Source organism: Aethalodelphis obliquidens, unplaced genomic scaffold, assembly GCF_003676395.1.
Source record: "Aethalodelphis obliquidens isolate GAN/ISIS:26980383/991018 unplaced genomic scaffold, ASM367639v1 scaffold90, whole genome shotgun sequence".
NCBI lineage: Eukaryota > Metazoa > Chordata > Mammalia > Artiodactyla > Delphinidae > Aethalodelphis > Aethalodelphis obliquidens.
The window spans coordinates 3781949-3789441 of record NW_020838034.1 but is presented as its reverse complement, the minus strand read 5'-3'; the positions used below and the strand labels follow the sequence as shown (position 1 = coordinate 3789441).

The window sequence follows — 7493 nt, the reverse complement described above, 5'->3', positions numbered from 1 at the left end:
AGGCAGTGAGTTGGAGGGATGGGGCGGGAGGTTCTCTGAAGGGAATCAACAGAGAAGGAAGGGCAGAGTGAAATCAGAGCCACAGTGGACTGCTGACAGGACCCTGGAAAACGGATCAAAGGAGAAGGAGGGAGGGAGTCACGAGGAAATGTTGCTTAAGGGCAAGAGAGGAAACGAGAGGAGGCCAGAGAATCATGAGAACTCCACTGGAGACAGAGGGTCCCACATGTGTGAGCACAGAAGTGGGAGAGCCTGGGCCAAGTGGGCAGTGTACGGGGGAAGGAGGGTGGGGTGGGTGCCTATGTCAGGGAGATGGTGGAGGGGCGAGGGACAGAGACTCCCAGGACATGAGCCATGAGAGAGGACAGGAATATCAGGCCCACCCCACCCCCCAGGAAGGCAGGATGCAGGACCCCCGCCAAGAAAGGCAGAAGGAGGAACAGAAGAGGAAAGGGTGGGGGGCTTCCCTGGTGGCGCAGTGGTTGGGAGTCCGCCTGCCGATGCAGGGGACACGGGTTCGTGCCCCGGTCCGGGAAGATCCCACATGCTGTGGGGTGGCTGGGCCCGTGAGCCATGGCCGCTGAGCCTGCGCGTCCAGAGCCTGTGCTCCGCAACAGGAGAGGCCACAACAGTGAGAGGTCTGCGTACCGCCAAAAAAAAAAAGAGGAAAGGGGAAGGGGCTGATCACCAGGAGGGGTAGCAGATGGTTGCTGTCATTAAACGGATTCCAGTAAGTCCGGGATGTCTTAGACAGCAGGGACAGGCTTGGGTAAGCAGTGGGAGGGGGGAATTTAGGAGCAGAGCCTTGGAGGAAGGAACTGACACAGGAGCCGCACATCAATCTGTATGATCACACAGCATGTAACCCTCAGTTCTCCTTCAACACTAACGCCAAGAAGGAACCCCGAACCCAGCCACAACCCAACACTAATTCCAATCCAGACCTGTCCTAACAGTCATTCTAACCCCAAATCTCAACTAGAGCATGAGCTTTTTGAAGGCAACACATCTCCAATTCCCTCAGGGCTTGGTCAGCAGAAATGATCCACAGATGTTTATTGAATACGTGAACACAGAAACCAAACCTTAACCCTTGCCCTTAACAGTCACCCCTGTTTCCAGCCTGACCCCTACTGAGCACTGGTCAATCCCAAATCCCAGCTCTCACTATATCCCTATCCCAATCCTAAAAGCCACCATTCTTAACTACAATTTCACTTCATTAACTCTAATCTCCGTTTTTTCTGCCTCCACACCTCTGGATAGATGGTTCAAATTCATCTGGGCAAACAAAGGTAGAGACAGACAAAAGACATCAACTCAACCTGGAGGCCAAAACAAGGTGGGAACATCGCCCCTGAATTCTCAGGCTAATTCTGGATGCTTTCGGCTCTGGCCCAGCTGCCCAGAGCTTTCTGCCCCAGGGTCCGAGAAAGTGGGACGGAGCATGCCTATAAGGTTCGGGGCAAAAGGAACCTAATGCTTGAGACCCCAAGAAGAGTGATTGATTCAGATCTGAAGAGGCAACAGTGAGCAGAGAGAAATGCGACAGAGAATAAGTGAATGGACTCCAGCTCAGGAGCCAGAGACCCAACATCTATGTTCCCGCTCACGGCTCCGACCTTGGGAATCCCTTGTCCAGACACAGGGTGCAGGATCCCTTCATAGGGGGCCTGTGGGAAGCCCTGCAGCAGGGAGGGTGCTGTGAAGGTGCAGAGCTGCTTCGGAGACTCTGCCTATCTGCCACCTGACTCTGGAACAGGGACAGCTCTCTCTGGGCTCTCCTCCCTCCACCGGGCAAGACTCTCCCCATCTCTCAGGATCTGTCGCTGTGGTGCCTGGGAGAGGAGCTGAGTGTTCTGCTCTGTTTTCACTGCAGCCAAATCTGATTATCGGGACAGTGTGATGGGTGAGCTGGGTTTGAACCCACAGCTCAGGGAGTGAGATGATGGAGTTAGCCTGTCCCTCTTTCCCCAGAGGATGAAGCATCGGGTCCCCGATGTCATCTGGAACGTGCACACCTCTGAGATGTCTCTCTAACCAAGATCCTCGGGAGATTCCTCTCCAACCATTTCTTGATATAAAGACTTCCGAGCACGGAAGCGCCTGCACAGGCTCCCCAGGTTCTGCCGAAAGCAGGATCGGAACCCCGGTGTGAGAATCCCCAGCCCTGGGTGAGACCTAGTGCCTCTGGCCAGCTGCTGCATCTGTGGGGGCCACTTTGAGGGAGGGAGTGGAAAAGCCTGCCTCTGCCTGGCTGGGGCCTCCAGGCATTTCTCAGTGACAGCCCTGGGCCTTGGAAGCCTGGGGCAGGGCAGGGAGGGAGGAGGGAGAGCGACAGTACAGAATAATAATGAAGGATTTTTAATAACTCATCAGCTACGGTGTCAGCTCAACAGCAGCGGCAGCGCAACCTGTTGGGAAAACTTTGTGAGGAATTGTCTTCCTGGTAAGTGAGAGGAGTCAGAAGGGCTGAGGGCAAGGGGAAGTGTCCTCCTCATCCCCGGCCGCTCAAAGCTTTGAGTTAGCATCCAGCCAGTGGTGCAGGATGAAGTGCAAACAAGGTCACAAAGCCCCAGGCCTGGCTCTCTGGGAGATTCCACTCCGGATCAGACCCACGGGTCACAGACAGGACTGAGAACAGGAGCAATCTATGAAGTCACTGCAGACAGAGCACAGGCAAGCCACCCTCCAGGAAAACACAGCCCCCCAACTTGCTCTCTGAAGTCAATTAGCTGCAAGGCAATTACACACTTCCCGAAGGGCTCCTTCTCTTGACCTAATAATTCACCAAGGAATTGTTTGAAGTAGGGGTGTCATCAAAGACACTGTTAGAGAAAGCCCTTCCCAATGGCCTCATTTTCCTGATGAGGACACTGAGGTCCAAAGATGTTACAAAGACAGCTGATGGCAGAGCAGGACTCCTAGAAACGAGAAATCCACGTCTCCAAAAAATAAATATGATTTTATAAAAACAAGTTCCATATACTTTTCAAGGGCCAGCTGCTACAGAGAGGGCAGTACCCTGGGACTCCAGTGTGTCAAGGGCAGCTATCTTTTAGGTGAGAGCCATGAGGGAACTTGGGGTAACAATCATAACCATTATATGCCTTCTCTTTTCCTCAGATCACTCTAGGAAAGCTTCATGGAAGCAGTGGCTATGGATGTGGCCTGGGAAATGGAGAGATTTCCCAAACCCTTGGAGTGATAAGTGCAAAAGGGTTCAGTGACATGGATAGAGGGGAATATTCTAGGTCTATGAAATGCCTTGGAAAGGAATGAAAAGATAAGGCTATTTATCAAACACATATGTGAAAGGCACGGGGGCTGATGTGTGTGGGCTCAGAAACGTTCCAGTTCTTGGGAGGTCAAGGACCCTAAAAGCTTAGTGGCTCTGAGCAGACCACCAAAGACAAAGCAGGGTCTCCCCTCCAAGTCCATAGCAGTGAGTTAGCTACTGGAGGCCTGGCAGCCTGCAGAGAGCATCCCACACCCACCCCCCATATCCCCAAAATAGAGCAGAGGGGAGGGTGGGTGTCAATCCCTCAGTTGCTTTCACTTTAGGCTGCAGTGCTGGGGGGGTGGGGACTTACACCTCTATCCCATCCAATCCCAAGAGCCCCCATAGACAGTAACATCTCTGCATCCCCAGCCCTGGCACAAAACAGTCCTTTAACCAGCATTTGATGAATGAAAAAAGAAATGTTGGGGGCTTTCTAGGAGGCGATAAATGAAGGAGAAATGCAGGTCTGGAAGCAGGGGGTGGGGTGTGACAAGGGGAGGCACCTCCATACCTGGCAGAAGGCCAAGACTGTCTCAGAAAGAGAAACGAAGGCACCAGGGAGTAGGCATGTGCTCCAGAGGAGAAGTACCGAAATGAAACTCGGCAGCCAGCCCCACGCCCGGGCTGCCAGCCGCCCCCCTACTCAGCCAGCCATTCTGCAAGATGTAAAGTGCCGTCTACACGTGATGCATTATTAACACTTCAGAAATCATATTTCACAGTCTCCTGGCTGAAGCTGGGAAATGAATTCTTCCTCCTGCTCTCCAGCAGGGGAATGATTGTTGGAACCAAATGTGACAGCAGTGACATGTGACTGGGGGCCAAAAGAGGGCATTGAGGGTGGAGGTCCCGGGTGCTCCTCCTGTGCCTGGGGCCTTGAATCAAACACTCTGGCTCCGCCCAGGCAAGGCAGCCAAGCTGACCCCTGCCTTTCCCACCTGATCAACCTTCACGAGTCCCTGGCAGAAGGCAGACAGAGGCTGTGACCCAGCCCCTCAGCCTGGGACACTGCTGAGCACCTCCTCAGGTGCAGGAGGAGTTACAGAGGGTGGAGGATACTGCAGTCTGATGAGAGAGGCAAGTTCTCAGGATGGACACACAGGGGCAGATCTAGAAGGACGACGGGCCCTAAGTCACTACTGCAGGGGCTACACGGAAGAGGATGGCAATGGAGCACGTTGAGGAAGGAGAGCAATGAGGACCTGGGACGAGTGTTCTGGGTCGGATGAGAGGCCTCCAGGCAGGTCCAGATATGGAAAAGAGAACCATGTTGACAAACAGGGAGGTGTTTTGCCCGACTGGGCTGGAAGGAAAGGAGCGGGCAGGATGTGGGCAGTGGGAGGAGTATGTCCTCGGCAGAAGGGAGGAAGCAGGCGGTGAGCTGCATCCTGTCCTCACTGGGAATCACCAGCCATGAAGCAGGGAGGGAAGAGGGAGGTGAGGGAGAGTCCTGCCTGCAAAGACCAGTGTCTACTCATCAGTAAGAAATCAGAGGGCCTCACACGGCAGACGCGGAAGAGGAGAAGTTGCCAAAGTCACTGCCATCCCCATCCCAGGACCCAGCCTGCTCTTCCTGGAGCGTGCTGGGCTTGTGTCCGTGTGCTCCGTTAGCAGTGCAGGTTGCTTGTAATTAGGCATGGGGAACAGACGAACCGATTTTCAATTAAAACCTTATCTACAGGATGCAAAGATATAAAGGCGGGTGGGTTTGATTCTTTTCTAAGCCAGCCTTCAATATTTGCAGTAACTGGAAGGAGACGAAAGGAAGGCGCCCAGGCAGCCCTGGCGACATATAAATTCTGCTCATAATTACATGACTTTCAACACCACGCGATGCCAATAACGTATTTGCAAGGCACACAAATTAATGGCGTGTTGGCATTCCCTAGGTGGTGCTTGGATGGCCAGGGCACCGGGAGGGGCTGCCGCTCTGGCCAAGAGGTTGGAGGAGCCCAGGTTGCTGATGCAGACTCCTCCTCGGTTCTTCCTCAAAGCTGTCTACTCTTCAGGTCCCCCAGACCAGCCAGTTTCTCTCTCTTGGAACCCCCAACTCTGTTAGGGTCACAGACGTAAAGGAAAAGAAACACAACTTAAAGTTGTGTTTCTTCCAGAAGGAAGTGGACGGGGGCCTAAGGGTAGCAAGGCACACGGAGCTGCAGAGCTGTGAACAGCGGCTGGGGACGACAGCAAATGTCAGGCTCTTGGATCTCAGGAAAGGCTCCCTCCCCTCCCTGAGTGTGGTCCCTTCCCTAGCTCCCACCTTTTTCAGGTGGGCCAGCAATAGGCTAGGCAGCCCCAAGCTCCCTCCTTCTTTTTCATCTAGAGGGGAAGGCAGATGGCGCCATGGCAAGTTCTTGGGGCTTCAGTTCCATCGAGTGGCAGCTCTGCCTCCCGGAGCCCATTTCATCAGTGGTCAAACAGGGATACTGTATGGGCCGGGAAAGGGGGCAGCAAGACAGCCCAAAGAAATGAGTCTGACGATGCAACATGAAGTCCTCTGGGAAAGGAAGGTCCCCTTGTGTGCCCCCCATCGCACCCCACCCCCACCCACAGTTTAGGCAGTAAACTTGTCAGGATGAGGAACTTCATCTTCCCCATCTCTCTCTCTCGTTTCAATATTCCCCAGCACAGGCTGTTCTGCAGGAGTGGATACTCCATAAAATAAATATTTATTGAATTGAACAGAATGGAGGAAGATAAGACGACGAGGGACTCTCACAGCAATTTGGTGGGGGCAGGTTTTAGTAGAGGGAGTAGCAAAAAGTGCATCAGCTGGAAATCAGAAGAATTGGCTTGAACTCCAGCTCTGCCATTTACAACCAGGGAGATGGTGGTGGGGCCAGCACTCCTCTCCAGGCCCCTGATCCCTCATAGAAAGAGCACGGGCTGGACAGAAGATCTGTAAGAAGCCTTCCAACCCCCGAGATGGTAGGAGGATGGGGAATGGGTTCCAAGAACCACCGTGAGAAAGTGTCATGAGGAGCTCCTGGCACGGGCTTAGGTTGGCCATGGGCACGTTGCTCAGCACTCAGCGTGTTGTTTGGGAGCGTCAAAAATGACATAATAGCAATAATCATGCTTCTATAAGCAGCCACAGGCGACTCGTTGGCGAGAAATCCTATTGCTAACTTCTGGGGAAGAGTTTCTGTCAAGTTGAAGCAGTCTGCCCCTCGTCCCACCCTCACTCACCCTCAGCTCCAACCCATTCCTGCCACTTTGACCCCCTTCTGCCCGTGATTCCAGCAAAAACTGGAAGCATCCTGAAACCTAAGCAGTGGATCCAGTTCAATTCTATTCTATTCTAATCAGCAACAAGTATTGGGGACCTACGATGTGCCGGAGTTTTACCATAGAGCTAAGAGGACTAACAAGGCATCGCCTTGCTCTTGAGGCACTTATAATAAACGGCTTTTAGTTAAATCTAAGGCGCAGGCCAATCGGCAGCTTTGGTGTTTAGGAGAGAAGTGATTAATTCCAATGGCAGGAAAAGAGGAGGGAGTGCAAAGGGTAAAATGAAGTCCCGAACCAGCAGGTATGGAAGGAAAGAGATTCTGGGCACAAAGCACACTGAGGACAATGGCAGGGAAGAGTATGGTGTGTCTGGGGAAATATTCTGGCGTGGCTGGAGCTCTGGGTACTTGTGGAAGGGCAGAGCTGTGAGGATTAAAAGTGATAATCCCCTTAAATGCACTCGCAAGCTACATGTGCATGGCAGTTATAAGGGGCCATATTTTTACTGTTTGTGGAACATAAGAAAGAATAGGCAGACTGGCATCAGATTGTGGCAGGTCTTGAATGTCATTTGTTCACTGATCCACTCACCATGTAATGCTCATTTATCCTATTAGGTGTCAGGCATGGTGCAGGGGGCTGGAGACAGCAAGTAGAACCCCACGTGCCTCCAGCTCTCAAGGAATTTGCAGGGGAGTCAGACTTCAACATATGAAGGCAGCATGGGGTTATAGGTGCAATGATGAAAGAATGGAAGGGATATAACGGATGCACAGAGAAAGAGTCAATTTGGCCTGGGCAAGGGGGGTGGGGAGTGGCGATCAGGAAGGCTTTACAGAGGTGATATGACTTAGACTAAGATTTGAAAAATGGGCCCTAGTGAGGATCAAGGAATTCGTCCAGGCAGAAGAGCAAGGGCTCAGAGGCAAGGATTTTTGGTGGACTGTGGTATCTGCAAGAGGTTCGTTGTTTTTTTTTT

At 52.6% G+C, this 7493-nt stretch overlaps 1 long non-coding RNA gene across 1 annotated transcript in view; it reads right to left on the bottom strand.

Moving 5' to 3' along the window:
• Positions 1–6414: 6414 nt before the first annotated feature.
• LOC113614050 (uncharacterized) overlaps positions 6415–7493 on the bottom strand; it is a 16949-nt gene continuing 15870 nt past the window's right edge. Inside the window, exon 3 of the long non-coding RNA XR_003430431.1 lies at positions 6415–6428. This is a non-coding gene — a long non-coding RNA (uncharacterized LOC113614050). The remainder of the gene's footprint in view (positions 6429–7493) is intronic.